At 37.1% G+C, this 26626-nt stretch overlaps 1 pseudogene across 1 annotated transcript; it reads right to left on the reverse strand.

Moving 5' to 3' along the window:
- Positions 1 to 24998: 24998 nt before the first annotated feature.
- Positions 24999 to 25853, reverse strand: LOC308270063 (F-actin-capping protein subunit alpha-1-like; annotated as a pseudogene). Its single transcript has one exon. The product of its transcript is annotated as an F-actin-capping protein subunit alpha-1-like (transcript).
- Between the last annotated feature and the right edge of the window lie 773 nt (positions 25854 to 26626).

The raw sequence follows: 26626 nt of genomic DNA on the forward strand, positions 1-26626 counted from the left end.
GCACACAGGCCAGTGGAGCAAAATAGGAGATCAGAAAAAACTACACACTTACAGATAATTGATTTTTGACAAAGGAGTCAAAAGCATACACTACAAAAAAAGATAGCCTATTCAATAAATAGTGTTGACAAAACTGGTTATTAAATATGGAGAAAAATGGAAATAAATCCTACATTTATGTTCTTCACAAGACGAAATTAAAGATGGATCAAAGACTTAGAAATTAGACCAGAAATTTAAAGGTTACTTGAAGAAGTCAGAGAACCATTAATCCAATATATAGGCATGAGTAAAAACTTCCTGAATAAGACTTCAAAGGCACAAGAAATTAAAACAAGCATTAATACATGGGATTTGATTAAACTGAAGAGCTTCTATAAAGCAAAGGAAACTATCAAGAACCTCAAGAGTGATCTGACAGAATACAAGACATGATCTTTTCCAGCTACTCCTGTGAAAGAACACAATCAATAATAAATGTTGGTAAGGTTATGAAGAAGTAGGAGCTCTGATACATTGTTGTTGGTATTGAAAATTAGTTCAACCACTTTGGAAAATGTGTGGAGGGTCCTCATTAGAATGGTAATGAACCTCCCATATGACCCAGCTATACTATGCCTGGGTATCTAGTCAAAAGAATTGAAACCAGCCAGGCGTGGTGGTGCACGCTTGTAATCCCTGCGCTTGGGAGCCTGAGATAGGAGGATTGCACAGGTTTGAAGCCAGCCTCAGCTACTTAGTGAGGCTCTCAGCAACTTAATGAGACCCTGTTTCCAAATAAAATATAAAATAGGTCTGGGAGTATAGCCCAGAGGTAGAAAGCCTCTGGGTTCCATCCCCAGTACCACACACACACACACACACAAATATTGAAACCAGACTACTGTAGAAATGCATGGATATCTATGTTTATAAGAGCCAAATTATAATTGGCAAACTATAGAACCAGTCATCAACATATGAATGGATTACAAAATTATAGGACATATATACACACTGAAATCCTACTCAACTACAAAGAACAAAACTATGTCATTTTCGGGAAAATGGGTGTAACTAGATAATATTATGTTAAGTAAGATTAGTCAACCTTAAAAAGTGAAAGGTTGGATATACTTCCTCATATATAGAAGCTAGGGAGAAATTATTTCACAATAGAGACTCCAGACAAAATTAGAGAAACTTTAGTGTCGTGAAGAAGGGAATCTAACTGAGGGTGATAGGAGGGTGAGGAAGACTTGAGAAGGGAAATACCTCAATGTACATAATGCACAGACACAGACTTATCAAAGCCAATCACTTTTTTGAGCATGGGAATGTGGGGAGATGGAGTAGGGTAGGAACTGGGAGAGGGCTCAATGTGTGTTGTGTGCATGTATGCCTCTATCACCCTGAACTTCATCAGGATATATGATTACAATGCACCAATAAAAAAAATCTGAGTAATTCATTAAAAAATAAAAATGAATACATATGTATCCAAGCCTTAAATATAAGACTGAAAACTATAGAACCTTTAGAAAAATATAGGGGCAAAAGCTTCATGACATTTCATATAGCATTGATTCCTTATATATAATATCAAAGGTGCAGGCAATGAAAGAAAAATAAATAAATTACATTTTTTAAAACTTTTGTATATCAAAACGTAATGTTTAATGAAGCAAAAAACTCAATCCCCAAGTGGAAAAATATTTGCAAATCATACATCAGATATAGAATTAATATCCAGAAATAGAGAAAAACTCAACAACAGCAAAACAACCTTATTAATGAGACATTTCTCTAAAGGAAATAGATTGTCAATAGGCACATGAAAAGATGTTCGGCATCACTAATCACAGACAAATGCAAGTCAGATCAACAATGAGATACCTTTCCAATCCCATTTAGATGGCTATTTAAAAACTCAGAAAAGGAATCTCCACATTGATCTCCACAGTGGCGAACTAGCTTGCATTCCCACCAACAGTGCAAAACAGTTCCCCTTTCCCCACATCCTCACCAGCATTTGTTTTTGTTTGATTTCTTTATGCTTTCCACTCTGATTGGGGTTAGATGGCATCTCAGCATAGTTTTGATTTGCATCTCCCTGATGGCTAATGATGTTGAACATCTTTTCATGTATCTATTGGCTATTTGTATCTCTTCTTTTGTGAAGTGTCTATTCAGTTCAGTTGCCCATTTCTTGATTGGGTTATTTGTTTTGCTAGTGTAGATTTGACTATATCACTCCTGGGTATCTTTTCAAAGGGGTTGAAATCAGAAAACTACAGGAACATATGCATACCCATGTTCATAGCAGCACAATTTGTAATCGCCAAAATATGGAACCAACCTGGGTCTCCATCAACAGATGAATGGATTGCAAAATTATGGGAAATACACACAATGGAATTCTACTCAGCTATAAAGAAGAACAAAATCATTTCATTCACAAGAAGATGGAAAGACCTGGAGAACATTATATTAAGTGAGATCAGCCAAACGCAGAAAGAAAAGGGATATATGTTTTCTCTAATATGACCAAACTAGTGAGCATTGGAGATACCAGAGGGACTCCAGATAATGGAGGGGAAACCTCAGGAAAGCTAGAAAGGAAGGATAGGAGAGAAAGAAGGCCAAGGTTGATTAATGGAGGAGCTACAACCAAATATGTGTAAAAGAATGAATATATAGCATGGTTAACCTGGACACTCATTGTTGGGATTGGGGGAAAGGGAAAGGGGGAGGGGAGAGGGCACCAACCACAGTCTGAATGTATGCCATTTTCAATATGATCCACATAAATATAAAAATAAAATAAAATAAACAGAAAAAATGCGTTGGCAAGGATGTGGAGAAAATGAGACACCTGTATACTATATGTGGAATGTAAAATGGTACAATCATTGTGGAAAACACTATGGCAGTTCCATCAAAACATTATAAATGCATTTACCATATGATTCAACAATTCTACTTCTGTATATGTGCACAAAATGAATTGAACATAAAAATAAAAGCAATATTTGTGCACCCATGTTCATAGCTGCATTACTCACAATAGCTAAAACATAAAATGTCATTCAGTCTTAAAAAGGAAGAAAATGCTGATCTGTTATGACATGGATAAACCTTGATAGCATTACATAGGTGAAATAAGCAAATCACAAACAAACAACTGTGTGATTTTATTTAAATGAAGTACTTAGAATAGTCAAAATCTTAAAGGCAAAGAAAATTGTGGCATCTAGGAGGTAGAAGGAGGGAGAAATTGAGACTTGCTGTTTAATGGGTACAACATTTCAGTTTTGCAAGATGAAAAGAATCTGGAGGTATATGCTAATGACGGTTGCACAGCACTATGTATATATTTATTACCACTACATGTATGCTTTAAAATAGTCAAGGTGTTAATTTTGTTATGTGTATTTTACCACAATTAAAAATTGTGGTGGGAGGAGAAGGATCCAGGGCTCATTCAAAGTGCTGATTCTAGAGCTGGTATAAAGGCAATATGAGCTTAACCTGAGCCTGGTGTCACAGGCCTATAATCCTAGTACTTGGGAGGCTAAGACAGGAGGCTCCAGGCTTGAGGCCAGCCTCAGCAACTTAGACCCTGTTTGAAAATAAAAAATAAAAAGGTCTGGAGATTTAGCTTGGAGGTAAAACATCCCTGAGTTCAACCGCTAATACTGCCCCCCCCAAAAAAAAGAGCCTGGACTACCTCATGATGATAAGAATATAATGAAATGCTCTGAGACAGGAAGATCTCAGTTAATGGCCAGCCTCAGCTACTTAGTGAGGCCCTTTGCAGCTCAGTGAGACCCTGTTTCAAAGTAAAGAATAAAAAATAGAGATGAGGGTGTAACTCAGAGGTAGAACGCCCTGGGTTCTATACTCAGTACTGAAAAAAGGAGGGAAATGGTAGTGCTTGTTGGAAAACAACCAACCAACCAACCAAACAAACAAACAAACAACAGGAGCCGGTCTGATGAAACTTTTATTGGCCAAAGCTGAAAAGCTGAAATATTTAGTAACAGAGTCAATAATGACCTTGTAAAATCTTTTTTTTTTTTTTCAGTACTGGGGATGGAACCAGGGGCACTGAACTTCTGAGCTACACTCCCGGCCCTATTTTAGTTTTTTTATTTTCTGAAACAGGGTCTCAGTGAGTTAAGAAGGGCGTAGCTAAGTAGCAGAGGCTGCCCGTGAACTGCAATCCTCCAGCCTCAGCTTCCCAAATGCTGGAATTACAAGCGTGCACAACCATCTCTGGCTGACCTTGTGAAATCTTAATCCATGGACATAAAGAAGTAGTGTATGTCCATGAGTCATTGTACATAGCACGTTGAATAAGTAAATGTGTGGGCTCATTTCTCCACAATTCCACCTTGAGTTACAATCTTTTTCTCCCATGTTATATGTCATGTGAGTTTCACCTGTGCTTTGCCCTTGGATACCAGCTTCACATTTTTTATGTGGCTGGTGCTCCCACATTATTTCTTGCTGAACAAGAAGGGATTTCTAAATTTAGGCTTGCAGAAGAAACAGTGAGGAAGTAATCTGCTTAACACCTCATTTTAGGCATGCTTACCCTTTTTGTTTTTTGTTTGGAGGAATTTTCTTTCTTCATCCAGGTGTAATGTCTTCTTTATACCAATCCAGAAGGCCAATTGTATTTTTGGATGAATCATTACTGGATCAGAACAGTAAAGATAGACCGTGAAATATCAATGAATTTCCAGGGAGTGATCAATATCAGAGGTGGCTTCACTTTAGGGGTTAAATTTTCCTCAGAAGATTCTAATATGGACCAGAAGTGCCAAATGCTGCACTGCCTCATTTAAAAATCCAACCACTGGGTTTAAAACAGTATGAGGAATGCATCAATATAAAGTATATTAAAATAAATAAAACATTGTTGTCGATTTGTTTTTATTCCTTTGTTCTCTGGAGAATCTGACTTCATTGGGCTACCTCATCTCACCAGATCTGGCTTGATTTTGACAGGGCTGCAGATGATCAGAGCTTTGTCTATATATACATCATGTAAGTAGAATCTCTCTCTTTCTAAGAGACCACACAAGCAGCAACGTGAAAGCCCTCAAAAGTGTACCTTCCACAGCTACCCATCTCTTGGGTTTTTTTTTTTTTTTTAATCTTTTGTCATCAGATAGGGACTGACATTCCAGATACCACCTCTGGGAAGACAACTGTGAATGCCCGCCACTGGCTGGACTCCCTTCTGAGAGCTATGTCGAGTCCCGTGATACCGGCCATCTCATCTTTTGAGATGACACAAGCAGATCCTTCTGGCTTTCTTGCTGTTAAAAGCCATTAGCTATTGATTGGCATGACTTCACATTTCAGGTGGTACTGAGTTTTTTAAAATGTGACTTTGGAACAACTTTTACAGAACTTCAAGGGATAATACATTTTCCTTTGTAAAATAGCCCAAAGCTTCCAAACAGTGATATATCATCTGAAAGGATTAGCAGGCTAGAAAAGCATCATTTATTAGTGAACACTGCCATTTCTTTTCTCACCCAGATTTCCTTTCAAAGAAAATTTACAGTCCTGTCTCTCTGACTGAAATATTTCCCTTAGCACAACTGGATTGAAAATATAGTCAATCTGTTCTTTTTGCCTTTTTAATAATGAAAGCGAATTGACCAGGTAGTTGATTCCATTGATTGTGAAGAAATCTTCTAAGTTGCCTGGGAAGAGAGAAAAAAAAAAGCAATTAGGCTGGAAACCATCCAAGTCAGAGATCACATAAAAGCATACATCGTGTTCTTTGCAGACTTTCTGTCTTTATTGATGGATCTATTTTTAAAAGTTTTTTTCCCTAAGAAGAGTACTTAATAACAAAATGCTTATTTCTCTAAAGTTTTTGTTTTCTTTTGGATCTGGAACCTGGATCACAAAATAATTAGTCACTTATCTTTTTTCAAAATAAAAAGAATGCTTTCATTTTTTACTTTAAAAAATACAAAGCAATTCTTAATTACACCTAACTCTAGCACAAGAATACAATAAATAAAATTTACATTTATTTAAATCATTGAGTTTCCATACACTTTTCTGCAAATGACATAATTTTGCTCTTCTTTATGGCCAAATAAAATTCCATATTGTGGGTATATACTACATTTTCATTATTCCATTTGTCAAGGGGTGCCTTGGTTGGCTCCATAATATGGCTACTGTGAATTGTGTTGCTATAAATGTGGGTATGCATGTATCCTTACAGAAGTCTAACTTTAATTTCTTTGGAAATATACTGAGGCATGGTATGGCTGGGCATGAAAGGTTTGACCCAGTAAGTAACTAAAATAAAGTTAAGTCTGACAATACAAAACACAATCTCATATGCCATCCCCTATTGTTCTCTTTTGTAGTTAAAATAGTTAATATGGCCCATTGTAGGTTAAAGCAAGAACCTTAGTTCTTACCAACACTAAGACCCATCATACAAGTCCTACTGATGGAAGGAACCATTTTTCCTACTATCTTCTTCTTTAATTGTTCACATTGACCTGTACTTAAATCTGGAGAAAATGAACAACACTCAATAGTGGATTACCAGGACTTAATGCTATGGTAACATGAGTTACCTGGGCCTTAGGCCCATTATTGTTAAAATTACTGTCTTTAGCCAATCAGCAACAGAAATATTTTACTTTAGCCAAGTGTGGTTGTAATCTCAGTACTTGGGTGGCTGAAACAGCCAGCCTCTGCAACTTACGGAGGCTCTCAGCAACCTAGTGAGGCCTTGTTTCCAAATAAATAAAATCGAGTTGGGGGTGTAGATTGGAGGTAGAAAGCCTCTGGATTAAATCCCCAGTACCAAAAACATTTTTACTTTATAGGTTAGATAATGTGTTCTATTCAACATATATTTGAATAGTCTTTGCAACTTTTGTCTTGAGCTTTAAAGGGACATGATATACACTGTTCTGGCTATTCAGAGGACAAATCATCTGCACACAGTCTTTGCAAGCAAGAGTTCAACTATGTCCAACTTCTTCTAGTAACCCAGGTATGACATTGTACTAATGATGTTCTTCTCCATATGGCTGAATTTAAAACACTCATAAAAGTCATACAAATGCTCACAAAAGAACTCTCATAAAAAGGGGTGGACTGGGGGCTTAGTAAAAATCTGGACACCTTAGTAAAGGTCCGAGCACCTTAGTAAAATCTTTGCTAATGATTTTTAATTTATCAGACCTGACAACCAGATGTGTAAATAATAATGTGAGCAGGGTATAGGACACTCCCTTTATTAAAAGTATACCCAGAAACCAGCAAATCAAATTTTTATTCATGCAGGTGCTACACTGCTGGCTTTGAAAATGAAGGAAGAGGCCACAAGCCAAGGAATGCAGGTAAACTCTAAAAGCTAGAAAAGGCAATATTCTCCTTAAGGCATTAAGAAGAAACCAGCATATTAATTTTAGCCAAGTAAGATGAATTTTGGACTTTTGACCTTTAAATACAAAAATTTTGTGTGTTTTAAAACTACTAAATTTGTGATAATGTTATAGAAGGAGTTGAAAACTCACACCCAAATACAGTGCCTAACTCTTGCTGGCCTCATGCTGCTGGCTTTCTTTAGCACCTTAGTAGCTTATGAAAACTAGTTCCAAGTGCATGAAATGACACATGACACGATCATCAGGGTGAGTTTTAATTAAGGGTCTGAATCTTTTTTATTTTGGCAGTATGAGGGATCAAACTCAAGGCCTTACAAATGTTAGACAAGCAAGCACTGGTCTTACTCTCCCCAGAAATCCTTGTCCTGTGAGTAAGCATCCTTGCATACCCCAGGGGCCAGGTGAAGTGTCATCTACCTAAACATCCTGACCAGTTTGGATGGAAAGTTGATCTTACTTCGCGACGTGATCACAAAGCACTAGAATGTCTCAGTATGATAGGTGGGCTACTAAAATCATGTGTGTATCAAAAGGAGCATTTTACCCAAGTTTTGGTAAAAAATTTTAGAGTGTAACATGTGACTTATGCCTTCAGCTTTCTTCTGGTATGGGTTTACCCTATGCCATTATGGCTATTTCAGGGTGAAAGATTGAAAATTGTTAATTTAAGATGTTTGGTTTCAAAATCAGAATTGGATAATTAGTAAGACCAGGCCAGACTATCCTAGAGATAATGTCTAGCAATCTGAGTCATTAAAATTGACCTGCCTTCTTTGGTTGGGGCGGGGGTCATCTTGAATGCTATTCAGGTTAAGAGTATTTATTTAGTTAAGGATCAATTACTGTATATGCATTGGTCTTGAAATACTTCTGTGATTACTATCCTCCAAAATTTCTTACTTTTCCTGCCCTTTTATCCCTATTATTATTTTATCAAAAATTCATAATAATTTGTAGAAGAACTTTGGATGATAGTTATAGGAAATCAGCATGTGTTTGTGTGCTTGACTATGTACATGTGTTTGTGCCCATGATGTGTGTGTGTGTGGGGGGGTAACAAGAGACAGAGACAGATTGTTTCTGAATTAGACTTAGAACATTGTACCCAAATTTAAAAAGACTCTGAAAATTGTTTTGAGGACTGGGGATAGAACCCTGGAGTTCTATTTTTCACCCTCAGCCCTATTTTTTGTTCTCTATTTTGAAACAGGGTCTCAGTGAGTTGCAGAGGGCCTCACTAAGTAGCAGAGGCTGTTTTGAACTGCAGTTCTCACATCTCAGCTGAGCATGCCTGTAATCTTAATACTTAGGAGACAGATCATTTCTGAATTAGACTTAGAACATTGTACCCAATTTAAAAAAGACTTAAAGGGTTTTTTTTTTTTTTGTACTGAGGATAGAACCCTGGGGTTCTATTCTCCACCTCCAGCCCTATAATTTAGTCTTTATTTTGAAACAGGGTCTCACTGAGTTGCAGAGGGCCTCACTAAGTGGCAGAGGCTGTCTTTGAACTACAATCCTCCCATCTCAGCTGAGCATGCCTGTAATCTCAACACTTAGAAGGCTGAGACAGGAGGATTACAGGTTGAAGGCCAACCTCTGCCACTTAGTGAGATCCTCAGGAGCTTGGTGATATCCTGCTTCAAAATAAAAAATAAAAAGGGCAGGGAGGTGTAGCTCAGATTTAAATGTCCCTGGATTCAATCCTAAAGTGATGTTTTATGGTATTTGCTTTTCTGAAACATTATTTGCAACCATAATTTATGTTAGAGATGTAGGCCTTAAAAGACTCACCAGAGAGCTTTTGGGAAAACCGCCTTTTTCTTTTCTGTTTTTTCTCTTCTTTTTCTCCTTCTTTTCTTTCTTCTTTCTTTCCCCCCACCTCTCTCTATCTCTCTATTGTACTGGAAATTGAATGCAAAGACTTTCTATTTCTGAGCTACACCTTCAGCCCTTTTTAAATTTTGGTTTGAAAACAGTGTCTGACTCTTAATAAGTAGCTGTGGCTGGTCTTGAGCCTACGATCCTCCTGTTTTAGGCTCAATACCTCCTAAGTGATGGTATTATTATTATTATTATTATTATTATTATTATTATTATTATTTTGGTGGTACTGAGAATGGAACCCTTCTACCTTTGGGCTACACTCCCAGAACTATTTTATATTTTTTATTTGGAAACAGGGTCTCTTAAGCCAGCGAGGCTGTCTTTGAACCTGCGTGGTCCTCTTGTCTCTGCCTCCTAATCGCAGGGATTACAAGCCTGGCCCGGCTAAGTGATGGTATCATAAGCATGCACTACCATGGCTGGCTTATGCAGACAGCTTCTGAGCCAGGAATTCATGGCAGCCTGTACCTTCCACATCTGCCCAGCCCTGGCTGAAGGGGAAGCCCACAACCAAGACAGTATGCATTTTTACCTGCACCCCAGATATACTTAACATTGCATTAAAACACTCTTTGTGCCACTATTCCGTGTAAATCCTAGTTGGAAGTAGTGATAAAGGTGAAAGGGTAAATGGAGAGTGGGTATACAAGCCCGTCAATCACCTATCTCCTTCCTAGGTTTTTTTTTTTTTTTTTAACCAAAGTAAAGGAATTTTTCCCTTTGTGACCTAGATAAATATGATTTTCTCCCCTGCATTTATTCCATCTTTTTTTTTTTTTTAAGACAGTGTCTCAGCAAGTTTCCCTGACTGGCCTTAAACTTGCTATCCTCCTACATAGCTGCAGCACCTGGTTCATCCAGTCTTTAAAGAAATGTCTCCTTTGTGCTCCTTGGTGATTCTTCCCTATACCACTCAGCTGGCAATTATGCATGCATTCCTGTGTAGTCATTCCTTAAGTCTTGTTGTTCTTCACTTTATTATATTTTAAACTTTATAGCCCCATTTTTAATAAAGACTTATTGAAGGCAAAAACTACATCTTAGGGTTCTTTTATCCTCTACATAACCTATTAGTGTGACTTCAAACAGTCATTGTTCTATCATATATGCTGAATGAATGAATATTGCTGAAATTTTGGTTTATTAAGTACTTTATGTCGGGTGTGGTGGTGCACGCCTGTAATCCCTGTGCTTTGGAGGCAGAGACAGGAGGATAGTGCAGATTCAAACCCAGCCTTGCTGGCTTGAGAGACCCTGTTTCCAAATAAAAATATGAAATAGGTCTGGGAGTGTAGCCCAGGGGTAGAAGGGTCTCCAGGAACCCCAGTACTGCCCCAAAAAAAGTACTTTATAAAGGGTGCTTCAATTTTAGTCCTTTCTGGTGACTACCAATATGTTTGACTCCTGAAGATTCTTAGCATTAAAACAATATTCATATGTATAGATAATTCAACTCAAAATATATTTGTATGATTATTATATGCTAGGTACTACACTAGGTTTAGAGAATACAAAGATCACTAAGAAGTGGTTATGATGTCAATAACCTTACAATGTCACAGGAGACAGAGGCTCAAGTCTGTGACATTATATAATAGCATACATTGTATGATAGAGTTACATATGCAGGAGTTTAAAAATAAAAGAAAATCTTGGAAACAAAGCAGTATCCATCAAAACAGTCACTACAGTTGGAAGACTTGACAAATGAATTGCTTGACTGATAATGGATTACACTGTCTACATTTTGGCTTTTAGGTTCACATTCCAGTGTTTTACTGCTGTATATAAATTTAGTCTTACTTAATTGCTGAGTAGGGTCAGATTTCATAAACAAAAAAAATCTCTTATTTTTAAATCTTGACTTTTTCTGTAGGGACTTAGCATGCTTCAGTTTTTTTCCTCAGTAATGTAAGCTAACTGCTTATGAAATGCCAGAACAAAAGATCAATGAACTTGTAATATATAAGCCCCCCAATTCCAGAGATAAGGGCATAAGCAATTTCCCAGAGGTTTTATGCTAGTATGAGAGAATATTTTTAGGATTTTTCTACCTTGACTTACTCATTGATATATGTTTAGATGGACATTTTTCAGAATTTCCTTGACATGTGACTCTGGTAATTAAGTGAGACATCTAGTCCTCAAATATCATGTCAGAGTGAGGATGTTAACATGAAATATCATCAATTGTCAAGCCCATTTATTGATTGTATTGGCTCATACATAAAATAATATGATTTGCATTGAGGTGAGGACAACATGAATGTACTTTTACCAGAACAAAGGGCACACAAGTGCGTCTTTATTTTGTGACTGGTAATTGGCTTTTAGAAGGATATTAAGCAAATTGCTGGCAGCATTCCTGATTGGGGAAGAGTGGCCTTCTCTGTCCCCCTCACCTTTTTGTTCTGTTGCTGTTAAACCTTATATTCTTCTTATAATGCTTATAAGATTATAAGGATGCTTATGCAGGAGAAACACTATCTGTTGAGGGAATGAAGCCTATGCATTTTTTATTAAAAGAGTTCTTTTTCCAACAGCAGCATTATCTGCAGATGGAGCAGCTGATATGGCAATCTAGCTGGTTGTTAAGGAGTTTATTCTACATTAAATAGGCTCCCCAGGGCCGTATTTTTCAGTGCTCTTAGGACCACCAACCTTTCTTATTGAGAAGGTCAATAGGCCTGATATGAAGTCTTATAAATCATCAACTCACTCTTTCTGTACTATCAAATATGTCCCAGTTCACATGCCTTAAAATTATAAACTACAGCACAAACCAATGAAATAAATCAGCTGCTATAAATACAGGTTTTCTTTGGGTTCTAGACAGATTCATCCCATTGCATTTCACAGGTTTTAAATGCTTTTAGCTTGATAGGCAGGCTCTCCTCAGTACTCAAGCATCAGAGAGCTATTGTGCAATCTGTTTCCAATACTTCCTGTGAACAATTGACCCTACAGCATTGAAAGCAGTGCCCAGAAATTCTAAAAAATAGAAGGTGCTTCTCTGGCCTGTATGCAGTGAGAGGCGTTTTGTTTGCTTGTTTACTTTTCAGAGTAATTTTTTGTTATGAAATCATTTAACACATTTCTACCAACAAAAAATTTGACTATACCATTGTTTGGGAAAGAAAATAAGCATCTCACAATGAGTAGCCTATATCACAATCTTGAAATGTCAGGGTTCAGTCAGGAAATTGTGAGCTGTTCCATGGATTAAAGTTCAAAAGATTGAGACTTCTGGGAAGATGGCAACCAAGAAAAGCGGGGTTAAGAGTCCTGCTAACAACCAATCTCTATTACCACAAAATCAGCGCCTTTCATAGCCAGAAAACACCATCACCAGAGAAACAAAAAAAATCACCAAGCTCCAGAAAGGAGAGGAACCCAGAACGGAGCTCAGAGCCACAGAGGGGATACGCCGGCCTCATGGCTGAGACCGCGGCAGCAGCGCCTTACTGCTGGCGGCAGTGGCGAGTTCACCGGACGGCACCAGACCAATGCACTCAACAGCCCACCAGGCTCCAGAGAGGAGCGGCGGACAGCGAGCTGAGGTAAGCCACTGCAGAACAGCCCGGCGGGATTAGGCAGATTTTTCGGCACAGGGAGCATCTAAAGCTCCCAGTGGCTGGGCTCACCACACCCTGCAGGGACTCAGAGCAGAGCTCAAAACCAGAGAAGAAATACGCCAGCCTCACAGCCGAGGGCGTGACAGCAGCGCTATATTGCCACCGGCGCCAGCAGCAGCGAATTCACCGAGTCCACTATAGCTCCATCTGCATATTCAACAACAGTGAGTAAAATTGCGGGCCCCAGAGGAGAAATCCCAGCACTGACTCAAAGGGACTTGACCCATTGGGGGAGTGGCAGTGGCAGAGATATCACACCATAGGAGAATGCCCAACCTGGCACCCCCCAATGTTCTAAAGCAGCCTCGATTGACTCCCTGGGTCTGAGACTCTGTGATACAACCCAGTAAAGGAGTAGTGGGGACTGAGATACCACAGACTCGAGACCCAGAGCACCTTAAGTGAAGAAGTCATAGTGACCCAATGGAAGAACCCAGAGAAGGCAAAAACTTATGAAATCATGGGAAAGAGGAATAACAATGGAGCAATGAATGCCCACAACCCCACAACATCAGAACCTGGTAAAACAGAAATTCAGAGATTTCTAGAAGATCAAATCAGGAAAATAACTGTAGAAATAATAGAGGTGTTTCAAAAAGAATTCAGAGAGAGAGCCAAAAAGAGATAAAGGATGCAATTAATGAAGTAAAGGCCTCAATTCAAAGTACAAAAAACCGATCAGACGACATGGAGAATAGAATCTCGCTCTTAGAAGATGAGCAATCCAAAAATGAATGCATAGTTTCTAATCTAGAAAAAAATATCTGACAGCAGGAATTTGACATTGAAGAAATATGGGCCCATCTTAAGAGAGCTAACCTAAGAATAATTAGAATAGAGGATGGAAAAAAAGGTGAAACCAAAGGGATCAACAATATCTTCAAAGAAGTAATAGCAGAAAAATTTCCAAACATAGAGCAAGAGGTTGATACACAGGTCCAGGAAACTTATAGAACTCCCTTTAGACAGGATCGGAGAAGAGGATCCCCACACCACATAATTGTCAAAATGACCAATGTGGAAGCCAAGCAGAGAATCTTAAAGGCAACAAAAGCAAAGGGCCAAGTGACATTCAGAGGCAAACCAATTAGAATCACTCCAGACTTCCCAAACCAAATCACGAGAGCCAGAAGAGCTTGGAGTAACATATTCCAAACTCTGAAAGAAAACAACTTCCAGCCAAAAATTTCCTACCCAGCAAAACTTTCTATCAAATTAAATGGAGAAATAAGAAGTTTCCATGACAAACAGAAACGGAAGGAATTTATGTCTTCAAAACCAGCGCTAGAGAAAATACTCAAAGAGATTAACTATAAAGAAGAAATAGGTAACACACACCAGAACCAAAGAAACAAGATTTTCCATCCAACAGACAACTAAGATTAGTTATCTGTGGAGATTCATTATTTATGTTAGTCTTATATCTATCTCTAAATTGTATTGTTTGTTTTGATTGTTGTTAATTTTTAGGATTTCTAGTTGGAATATTAATATACCTTCAGATATAGCATTTGGAAATATTTTATCCCATTCTATCAGTAACTTTTAACTCTGTTTATATTGTCTTTGGATATACAATATTTTATTTTTTAGGGAGTTTGTATACCCTTCTGTTGCCTGTGCCATTGAAATCATATCCAAGAAATCACTGCCAATTTCAATGCTGTGAGGTTTTATGACCCAGATTTTCTTCTAAAAGTTTATAGTCTTAAGATTTATATTTAGGTCTTTTATCTATTTTGAGTGAATATTTGTATATGGGATTAGGTAAGGGTCCAATTTTATTCTTTTTCATGTAATTATTATTTTTCAACAATATTAATAGTTAAAAGATTATTATTTCCTCCACCAAATGTTCATGGAAACCTTGTCAAAAATAACTTGACAATATATGGAAGAATGTATCTCTAGGCTTTTATTTGACTCCAATGGTTTATATATCTGCCTTTAGAACAGTACTACACTGTTTCAATTATTGTAGCTTTATATGGTTTGAAATCAGAAAATATATATCTTCTAGCTTTGTTCTTTTTCGAGATCGTTTTGGGTATCTAGAGTCCATATTCCATATCAGGATAGATTTTTTCTGAAAAATAAATATATAAAATATAATAGTTTCACCTAAAAAAAAGAAAAAATATTCTGTGGTAAGAAAGAAAGCAAAAAGAAATATTGAAATGTTATCTTTAAGTTATCAAAAGCTTGGTATCAGACAAATGAAACTGTTTTGTGAGATTAGCATTTTTAATTTTGGATAAATTGCTATAATACTAGATGTCAACCACTAAGCCAAGCATGGGAAGGAGGGGTGGGGAGGGAATGGTGTGGGGATCGGGTGGGGGCTGACTGGGCGATGTGTGCATGTATGTCTACAAAAGTTTTTTTGTATCCCACTATGATGTATGAATACAGTGCACCAATAAAAAATTTAAAAAAATTCAAAAGATTGTACAAAGGAAAATCTTATCCTACATTTAGCAAATCTATGATAACAAAGATCCAGGAACCTCAGCAAGGTTACCAGCTTGAAGCATCCGGAAAGCCAACCTGAAAAGCTTCCCTAGGAGCTGCTTACAGTTGCTCATATCTGCTTGCTGCTGTCTCTAAAGAGCACCCTGGCGGCTCTTTCCACCTTCTGTACCCCATGTAAACATCTGTCATTAGCAGGGACTAACTTGGGATTCTGGAAGGAAGGGATTCTGGCAAATGTAGTTCTTACCTTCTTCTCTGAGACCTTACAAGAAAAGTGTCGATTCTAGGTTGACAAAGGATAAGTAGTGGTAGCAATAATAATCACACAATCAGAATACAGTCCAATCTGTATTCTGCTGTATATCAAGCTGGTTCTCTATTACAGTTGCTGTGTCAGACTCAGTGATTTTTGACAGTTTCTTTTCTGTTCAGGTACATCAATCCTGCAGGACCAAAGGCCACATTGGCTTCGGACAACAGGCCAGGCTGCTTTTCCTTCTTGTCGTCCCTTAGGCAGCCCTTTGTATTGACTCAAAGCACAAGAGGATCTGTGGCACCTCCTTCCTGAGACAACGGAGCTACTTGTCTTTGTGTTCATCTTCCTCAGGACAGCTGCTCTCAGTGCTGCTGAGGTCAGACATCCTGTCCTAGAGAGTGACAGCCTTCAGTGTGTCAAGGGCCATCTGCTCTCCTGGGCGAGGGAAGCTTCATGGGGGAAAAGCCTTAATACATTCTTTATTCCAGATATTCCTTATATAAATTTTTTTTGTGATACTAGAGATTAAATTCAGGGGAGTTTCTTCCACTGACCTATTGCCCTATTTTGTTTTTGTTGTTTTGTTTGGTACTTTGGATGGAACTCAGAGACATTCTGCTTCTGAGCTACACCCCAGCCCCTCCATTTTGTTGGAAACAGAGTCTTGCTAAGTTATTGCACATTGGCTTCTGACCTGTGACCCTTCAGTCTTAGCCTCCCAAGTTTTACAGGTGAGCATCATCATGTCTGGCATTTACCTTTAATAGGGATAAAATTTCAGACAAATGATAGTGATTTGGGTCATTGTGGTTAGAAGAGAAAGCTTTGGTCTATGGATTATCAGATCTATATTTTAGTTCAAGTTTTGACAGCCAACTAATGTTAAAAAAAAACATATGTTTTAAAAATAGAATTTGAGCAGGGCTTGGTGGCATATGCTTGTAATCCCAGCATTTGGGAAGCTGAGACCGGAGGATCCCAGTGCATGGACAGCTTCAGCTACTTACCAAGGCCCTTTGTAACTCAGTGAGAGTACTTCAAAATAAAGAATAAGCCGGGCGTGGTGGTGCATGCTTGTAATCCCTGCACTTGGGAGGCTGGACAGGAGGATCACACCGGTTCAAAGCCAGCCTCAGCTACTTAGTGAGGTTGTCAGCAACTTAGTGAACCCCTACTTCCAAATAAATAAACATAAAATAGGTCTGGGAGTATAGCCCAGCGGTAGAAAGCCTCTGGGTTCCACCCCTAGTACCACCAAAAAAAAAAAAAAAAAAAAAAGAAGAAGAAAGAATAAAAAATATGGCTGGGGGTGTGGAGGTGTGTAGCTCAAAGGTAGAATGCCCCTGGGTTCCATCCCTAGTACTGAAGAAAAAAGATTTTAAGTCCTGGTAAATATTTTCTTGGGGATTTTGAATATATTCCTTCTGAAAGATCACTTAAGGCCATGGTTTGATTGCATTTATAGTCCTCTTAAAAAGTAAAATGGTGGCTTTAGTATAAAGATCTAAATGACTCCCTCAAAAAACTAAAAGGGATATGCTTTTACAGGGCTTTTAAGTTTTAGTGGCATGATAATTGATTCTATCATCAATAAAACCTTGTTCAAAAATTTTTTAAAAATCTTCCTTGGTTGTTTCCTAGGTTGTTGAGTGACTAGAGATGGTTTACTTTGAGATTTGCTCACTTACCTGAAAGCCACTTCAGAATTTAGAAGGCAAGCTCTAAGTCACATATTCTGGTAGTGTTTTAAAGCCAAAATGTCTTCCAGTGAGATCTGCGGAAATGGAGAAGTGATGAGTTTGTGGCTGGGTCTCATTCTTGCCATCTTTTAGCATGGGGCAGCCACCCATTTCAGTAGTTTCTCTCACTGGGCTAACACTGCTTCCTCTCTTGGCTGATCACATTTTATACTTCTCATCTTTCTATATTTATGTAAATCCCTGTTCTGGGGAGAGTTTAGCATAGCTGATAAAAGGCAGTCAGTTTGATTTTTATCCTTTTATAAGAGAATGATAAAGGCAGCCCAAGAAGTGTTGATTGTTCAAGTAAAACAGTAACTCTAAATTTTTTGACTTTCCAGGCTTGTCCTTTAATAGAAAATAATGTTGTAAATAGAAGTGAGCCTGTTAGCTAGAAACAATTCAAGGATTGAATTCAATAAAAAACTCCCATGGGTTTCTGCATGGAAGCTATTGAATTTGGCTGCAAATGAGCAAAAACCACCTTCAATTTTTTTTTTTTATCCTTTCCCATTGTGGAGTCCTTGATTCAGTTTACTAGACAATAATGTATCTCATTGACTTACCCAACTGGTACATTTAAATACCTATTTCATTTAAAGATAGGTATTCAAATGCCTATTTCATTAGAAAATATGTTTAAAAAAAGAACATAACAGCTTGTTCAACCATCCTTCTTAATAGCTCCTTTGGAGTCTCTCTGTGCTCTCAGCTAAATCCAAACTTGCAGAATTTCATTATGAAAGAGTATTGAGTCAATTCAATTACCCTTGGAATTTGTGGTAGTCTGTCATGTTAGCGTTTCACCCCAGGGAACTACAAAGTACATTCATTTTAATTTCCTAAATCCATGTAAGGCTATCTTGATTGAGGAAATATGGGGAGTGGGAATTTAATTATCTTTTATTTACTTTTAAAAATCAAGATATAACATACATGTAGGAATAAGCAAAAAGTGCACTGATGTTAAGTATATGGCTTGGCAAATTTTATGGATGTATATAGTCATAACAGTCACCCTGAGAAAGACAGAGAGCACTCCCTACATTCCAGATGGTTCTCTGTGCTTTTTTCCAGTCAATATTCTCATCCCCAGAGGTAACCACTGTAGAAGAATGGCTTCTATCATTATTGATTAGGTTAGTTTTGTCAGTTTGTTAACTTCATATAAATGAATTCTACACTGTATGTCCTTCCATGTCTTCTTTTATTAAATATAGTATCTGTGAGATTCATCGATGCTGTTGTCAGTCACAGTTTATTCTTATTCCTAAGTAGTATCCTAGTTTATGAATATATCAAAGCTCAATCAGTCAGTCCCTTGTTCTTGGATATTTGTGTTGCTTCCAGTTTGGGATACTATGAATGAAGTTGGTGTGACTATTCTTAAATGTCTCAGTCAACATTCTCACTCCCGTAATCCAAAAGACCTGCCTCTACTACTTAGAGGAAGGAAGACATATTTGCTCACAGTTTTATGGAGATTTGTGGTTCAGTTCCTGTCAGACCAGATTTGTGGAGATCAGAGCATGGCTGTGGGAAGCAGAGAGATCCAGAGAGCAAGGGCTCTGCTCTCATATCGTGGAAGCTGGAAGCCAGGGAAGAGAGCAAGTAAGCAAAGGGAATAAAAAAAACAAGGGACCCACGTTCTCCAGCCACACCTCACCTTCCTAGGTTACCACCTGGAATCCATCGCAGTGGACTTATCCACTAATGAGATTAAAATCTTCATGATTTAATTACATGAACTCTTAATACATGGGCTCTTTAGGGGTCATTCTGTATCTAACTGTAAAATTGACTGTGTCTTTCGGTGGATATGAATACTCATTTTTCTTGAATATATACTTTGGTTGAGGCATGCTGGTGCAGTCATGTTAGATTTTATACATACAGTCAGTTTTCCAAAGTGACTACAAATATGTAAGAGAGATCAGTAGCTCCACATTCTCACCAGCATTTGGTATTGTCAGTCTTTTTGAATTTAGATATTCTGGTAAGGGATTAACAGCACACTCCTGAATTTCATTAAGAAAATATTAGACATATTAGGCATATTTTTTATATTGGCCATGTTAACAAATCTCTCTGTCTTTTTGTCTCTCTGTCTCTGTCTGTCTGTCTCTCTCCCCACCCCTTCTCTTGGCAAATATTGGTCTGCTACCTGCTTTGAAAAAAGTAATGTTTAATCTTCTTACTGATGTGTGAAGTTCTTTGTGTGTTTGGAAGCAAGTCCTTTGTTAGCTATGTGTACTGCAAATACTTTTTCTTATTCCATATGGCCTAGCTTTCTGTTTTAAATGATATATTTATCTTATTATTATTATTATTTTTTTTTGGTCCTGGGAACTGAACACAGGGGCATTCTACCTCCAAGTTATACCCCCAGCCATTTTTTAAATTTTGAAACAGTGACTCATTAAGTTGCTGAGAATCTTGCTAAATCTGAGGCTGGCCTTGAGCTTGGGGTACTCTTATCAGTCTCCCAAGTACTGAAATTACAGGCATGAGTCACCGTGCCATTTTAATATCTTTTGACAATGGAAGTTAGTGAAATAAATTGTATCACCACTTTCTTTTTGTAGTAAGACTTTTTGTGTCTTATTTCAGAAATCCTTGCTTATTAAAAGTTGGGACCTGTTTTTTTTTTTATTTTGCCTCTATGGATGTTTTGCAAATTTAATTCAGGGAACCAGCAGTATTTTGTTGCTAATCTTTAGTGCCCTATTCAAAGAGTCAAACCTTTTATTTATTTATAAGAGAAAAGTTTTTTCTTCTGGACAATGATGGGTGTTATGAGATTGTTCTTTCTCCTTGCCTCAAGATATATAATGATTGCATTTATTCGCTACTCTACTCACTTATAAGTGATTATTAGAGTATAAATGTATTGGAGTAAATTAGATTTTACCAGTTTTAATATGGAACGATATAATCATTTTTGGTGTGTTGTAACTATACATCATAGTGGGATTTAAAGTAATACATTGAGCCACGTGTGGTGGCACATGCTTGTAATCCCTGTGTTTGGGAGGCTGAGATAGGAGGATCACACATTTTCTCTCAAATGACATAATTTCTTCTTCTTCTTTTTTTTTTTTTTTGCAGGTCTGGGGATGGAACCCAGGGGCATTTGGCCTCTGAGCTACACCCCCTGCCTTATTTTTTATTCTCTTTATTTTGAAACTGGGTCTCACTGAGTTGTGGAGGGCCTCACTAAGTAGCTGAGGCTGTCTGCGAACCGCGATCCTCCGGTCTTAGCCTCCTGAATGCTGGGATTACAAGCGTGCGCCACCACGGCCGGCTAATTTTTTTCTTCTTTATGGCTGAGTAAAATTCCATTGTGTACATATCCCATAGCTTTATAATCTATTGATCATTTTATGATCATTTTGTCTGGTTCTATAGTCTGTCATTTGTGAATTGTGTGTCTATGAACATAGATACACATGTATTAGTTTGGTAGTTTGGTTTTCATTCTTTTGGGTAGATACCCAGAAGCGATATTGCTGGATCATATGGTAGGTTCATTTCCATTCTCCTGAGGATCTTCTATACTGTTTTTCAAAGTGGGAGTACTAATTTGCAATTCTACCAACAGTGTAGTAGAGTTTCCACTTCTCCACATTCTCACCAGCATTTGTTGTTGTTTGTGTTTTTAATGATTGCCATTCTAATCGGAGTTAGTTAAAATCTCAGGGTAGTTTTGATTTGCATCTCTCTGATTGCTAATGATGCTGAACACTTTTTATACATTTATTGGCCATTTAATTTTTTTTCTTTTATTATTTTTATTAGTGCATTGTATTTATACATCATAATGGGGTAAACAACTTGTGTAGACATAAATGCACACATGACCCAGGTAGCCCCCACCCAGTCATCACCTCCCTCTCTCTCCATCCCTCCCTCCCATGCTTGGTTTAGTGGTTGACTTCGATGTAAATGAGTACATTATACATTTTAAAGAGTTTCCCTCTCCCCACCTCCCATCCCCACAGTTAGGTTGCCTTATTTACTCCTCTATAGGATCTCCTTTTTCACCTGGAGTTCCTCCTATGACCCCATTCACCCTAGCTTTCACATATTAGGGAAAGCATCTGATTCCTTCCTTTTTGTGACTGACTAATCTTGCTTAGCATAATGTCTTCAAGATCCATCCATTTCCCTGAAAATACCGCAACTGTATTTTTTTATGGATGAGTAAAATTCCATTGTGTACATATCCCACAGTTTTGTAATCCATTCATCTGTTGATGGACATCTTGACTGCTTCCACAGTTTGGCTATGGTGAATTGTGCAGCTATGAACATAGATACATATGCATTAGTTTGGTAATTTTTTTTCTTTTGTGAATTTTCTATTTAGTTCACTTGCCCAGTTTTTTTTATTGGATTACTTGTTTTCTTAGCGGTGAGTTTTTTGAGTTTTCTGTATATTCTAGATATTAGTTTGTTCTCATAGGAGTAGCTGGCAAAAAATTTCTCCCGTTCTCTCAGCTCTTTGTTAAGGTTCATGAGAGTTTCCTTTGTTGTACAGAAGTTCTTCAGTTTCATGAAATCCCACATACTGATCTGCCTTTTAGTTTCTTGTGACTTTCAGGTCTTGTTGAGAAAGTTTTTACTTATGCCTTTGTGTTGACATGTTAGACCTGCACCCGCTTTAAGGAACTGCAAGGTCTTTGGTCTTATTTCCAAGTCTTTGATCCATCTCGAATTAACTCTTGTGCAGGGTGAGAAAGTGAGGCATATGTACCACTTTATGCATATGGCTAGCCAGTTTTGTCAATATCATTTGTCAAAGAGTCTATCTTTTCTTCAGTGTATGTTTTAGGCCTCTATCAAAAATAAATTGGCTGTAAGTGTGTGAATTTACTTTTCAGTCTTCTATTCTGCTCCATTGGTCTATGTGTATGTTTTTTGTGCCAGTACCATGCTGTTTTTATTACTCTATCTTTGTAGTGGAGTTTGAAGTCAGTATTGTGATACCTCCTGCATGGTTCTTTCTGTTAAGGACTACTTTGGCTATTCTGGATTTTTTTGTTGTTCCAAATGAATTTGAAAACTGATTTTTCTATGTCTATGAGGAATGACCTTGGTAATTCTATGGGTACTGCATTGAATCTGTAGATCAATTTTTGAAGAATGGCCATTTTGATGATGTTTATTCAGCCTATCCAAGAGCATGGAAGATCTTTCTGTCTCCTAACATCTTTGATTTCTTTCTTTTCAATGTTTTATAATTTTCCTTGTAGAGGCTTTTTACCTTTTTGGTTAGGTTTATTCCTAAGTTTTTTTTTGGTGGGAAATCCTGAGTGGAATTGTTTTTGGATTTCTTTTCTAGTGGATTTCTGATTGGCATACAGAAAAGCTTCTGATATTTTTAAAAATTGATTTTCTTTCCAGACACTTTGTTGAATTTTTGACAATTCTATATGCTTTTTGGTTGTGTGTGTTGGGTCTTATAAGTATTATATCTTGTCACCTGAAAATAGGAATAGTTTTAGTTTTTCTTTTCTTATTTGTAATCCTTTGATTTTTTTTCTTGCCTAGTATTTCTCTGGCTTCCGTCTCAAATACTACATTAAAGAGACGTGATCATAATGGACATCCTTGTCTTGTTCCTATTTTTAGGGGGAATTTTCCTAGTTTTTGCCTATTTAATATTATGTTGGCTGTGGCCCTATTGGATATTGCCTTTTTGTTCTGAGGTATATTTCTTCTAATGTTCTGTAATGCTTTCATCATAAATTGTATTGAATTTTGTCGAATGCGCTTTTATCATCTTTTGAAATGGCATGTGATTTTTGTCTTTGGTTCTGTTTATGTGATGAAGTACATATATTGTTTTTCATATATTGATCCAGCCTTAATTTCCTGGGATGTCACTGTGTATGATTTTTTTGATGCAGTTTTGAATGCACGTTACTAGTATTTTGTTTAGCAGATTTTTTTTAATCTAATTCATCGGTGATAAAGGCCTATAGCCTTATTTTCCTGAGCTGTCTTTATTTATTTGGATATTAATGTAATATCAACTTCCTAGAATGTATTTTAGAGAGTCCTGTTTCTTTCTATTTCATGAAATAAGTTGAGGAGTATTGAGATTGGTTCTTCTGCAAAGGTTTTATAAAATTCATTTGGAAAACCATCTGGTCTTGGGCTTTTGTTTGATGGTAGGCTATTTATTTATTTATTTATTTATTTATTTATTTATTTGAACAAAACAGATATATTTCTATATTGGACTACTCAATACAGAAGATAGTATGGTAGGGATGGATATTATGATTGACAAATAATACAAATATATTTGTATTGGAAAAACCAAAAATGCTTACTCAGACAGGTAGGATGACACTACTTGGATTTTTAAAAAATTGACCTTCCCTCAATGCCTGGTCATATAAGTGTAAACAATGTAAATAAATCCACCATTACTAGTTGTTCTATCATGTCTATGTCACCTGTGTATTCTGAGATCACCCACAGACCTGACAATATAACTGAGAAGTGTTGCTATATCACAGCTAACCTTTGAATGCTTGGCAGGCAAGACTGAGAAAGAGCAATTTGAAACAAATTTTACATCTTATTTAAAAGAAAACGACTAGCATTCCCTAGATAACAGGTCACAATAGAAAGTTACTGCCTATAAATTATCCTTTTCACTTTAGTTTATTTTTAGTTTTTGTAATTTACTTAGATGCTTGATTCATTGTACAATACTGCAACAAAGTATTATAGCACAAGATATCTATTATTCCTTCAATGTCTGCATTTTTCAAGTTTTATACTCTAACACATGTACTGTATATCAGCAGTTTTTGAATATTAAAAAATGAATAAAACTCTTCTAAAATGCAGATGTCTATAACTACAATGTTAATAAATGGGAAAGAGACAATGAGGGAATGAAAAAAAACAACAACAAACAAACATGTTCATGTGCAGGGAATGTGGCTCAAGTCTTTGTATTTAAAATCAAGTTCCTCCAGAGAAGCAGGCTATCATGGAAATGTTAGAAACTTTCTTTGCCCCCCAAAATGAACCTGAAAAACTATCATTATGAGATGCTATAAATTACAATCAAAGCAGTTGGAGGGTAAAGGATGGATGTGTCTCCAGTTTATCTATAGGCTGTAATTCAGCCTCTTTCACTGTTGGGCTCTTGGTGGATCAGTAAAAACAACTGAAGTACCAGAAGTATCTTGAAACACAGGAGTAAAAAGTAAGTACTGAGCATATTATCTGTTCAAATCGATATTGGGAATTCATGGCTAGAAAACTGTCTAAACAGTAAAATGACTCCATTTCTTTGTATTTCCCACATTAAATGTAGCAGAACTAACAACAACGACAAAAAAGACTTACAAGTAGATATAGTAGTAACAGAAAATTACAAGATAGAGAAAACAAAAAGATCAAGACAATGCTATTCAACAGTATTCCACGAGGCTCGAAAATCTGTTAACTTTGAAAGCCCTAGCAAAATACCACTCTTATTTATAAATCACTTATTTATCATATGGCTGCACGTTGAATCCTTTTCCTTCTACGTACTGCAGGATCCTATAGTCAGCCTTTAAGCATTCTGCATTTCTTTGCCAATCTTGTAGCTGAGTATCTTATTCCAGTCAATTTTGATGTGGGTAACTGGAAGCTATTGGTACAAGGCCTTGAATGTGGTGTCTGACATTGTTTGATAGTTTTCACTAATTGCCTCTGATACTCATTTTCTACATTCTCTATAATTTTAATAAACTTTTTTGGTAGTTTTGGCTTCATTTGCAAAAGTTACTGAATCTTGCACATTTTTATGGCCAGCTAACTGAACATTGTCATCTTCATAATAATAGTGCACATGAATTTTGAGCACCCCAGCCACCTGGGCTGTAGGTGGGGTGATGGTGAATTTCCACTCTGATCTCCAATGCCCATTCCAGACGTTTTTAGTTAGGCTGAAATTGGTGGCTTTCAATAAATTGATTAATAATCTGCTGCCCATCTATAGTTTTAGCATACAGTACAGAAGCCAATGGAATAATGATTTTTCACATAGGCTCTTAAGGCGCTGTCACAGGATTCTCTCCAAGACTTCAAACCTCTGTCAGCTTCCTCAGGTTGGGGGTCACGTGCTTCTTTCCATAAGTGATCAAATTTAAAGAAAATTTTGTTTCTTAAATCTATGACCCAGGTCACCATGCTCTTTAATTAACACCTGATCTTCATATTCTTCTATCTTCACAGGTGTAAACGGATCTCTGTTAAACTGGGCAAAAGCATGTGCTGCTCCTTCCCTGAGGATATTGCCACTATTTAGTATTAGCCAAAAATCATTGCATACTTTATTAAATTCCCTTGGAGGAGCATGAGTAATAAATTTAGCAGCTATGTGTACCTTCTCCTCATCTCATACCCAATTCTCGAGGTCATCCATCTGGGCTATTCTGGCCCAGCCTGGCAGCAGTGCAAGACAGGCCAGGAAGGAGGCTGTATGTAGGCTTTTTATTACTGCTTCAGTAATAAAAAGTCTCTTTAATTGCTATTGATTGTTTTAAATTTTTCTATATCTTCTTGACTCAGTTTAGGAAGGTTATATGTATTTAGAAATTTGTCAGTTTCTCTAGATTTCCCATTTTTTTGGAGTACAGTTTTTCAACATAGTTTGTGATAATACTCTGGGTTTCTATGCTGTCAGTGGTAATATATCCTTTTTCATTGCTTATTATAGAAATTTTAATTGATTCTTTTTTTGCTTAGGTTGGCTAGTGGTTTAATCTATCTTGTCTATTTTTTCAAAAAAGCAGCTTTTGGTTTTGGTGATATCATGCTTCTTAATTCTCTACTTCATTGATTTCTGCTCTGATTTTAATAATTTTCTCTTTTCTACTGGCTTGGGGTTAGATTGTTCCTGTTTTCCAAGGGCTTTGAAGTGTGTCATTAGGTTATTTATTTGGTGATTTTTGGTTCTTTTTAAGTGGGCACTCAATGATATTAATTTTCTTCTTAATACTGCCTTCAAGGTGTCTCAGAGGTTTTGATATATTATGTCTCTATTTTGATTTGTTTCCAGGAATTTCTTAATATTTCACTCCTTGCTTCTTCTATGGCCCATTCCTTATTCAGCACTATGGTGCTCAGAATCCATGTGTTTATGTGGTTACTTTGGATCTTCTGATTGTTGATATTTAGTTTTATTTCATTGTGGCC

This window comes from Muscardinus avellanarius (genome assembly GCF_963383645.1).
Source record: "Muscardinus avellanarius genome assembly, chromosome: 11".
NCBI classification, from domain to species: domain Eukaryota; kingdom Metazoa; phylum Chordata; class Mammalia; order Rodentia; family Gliridae; genus Muscardinus; species Muscardinus avellanarius.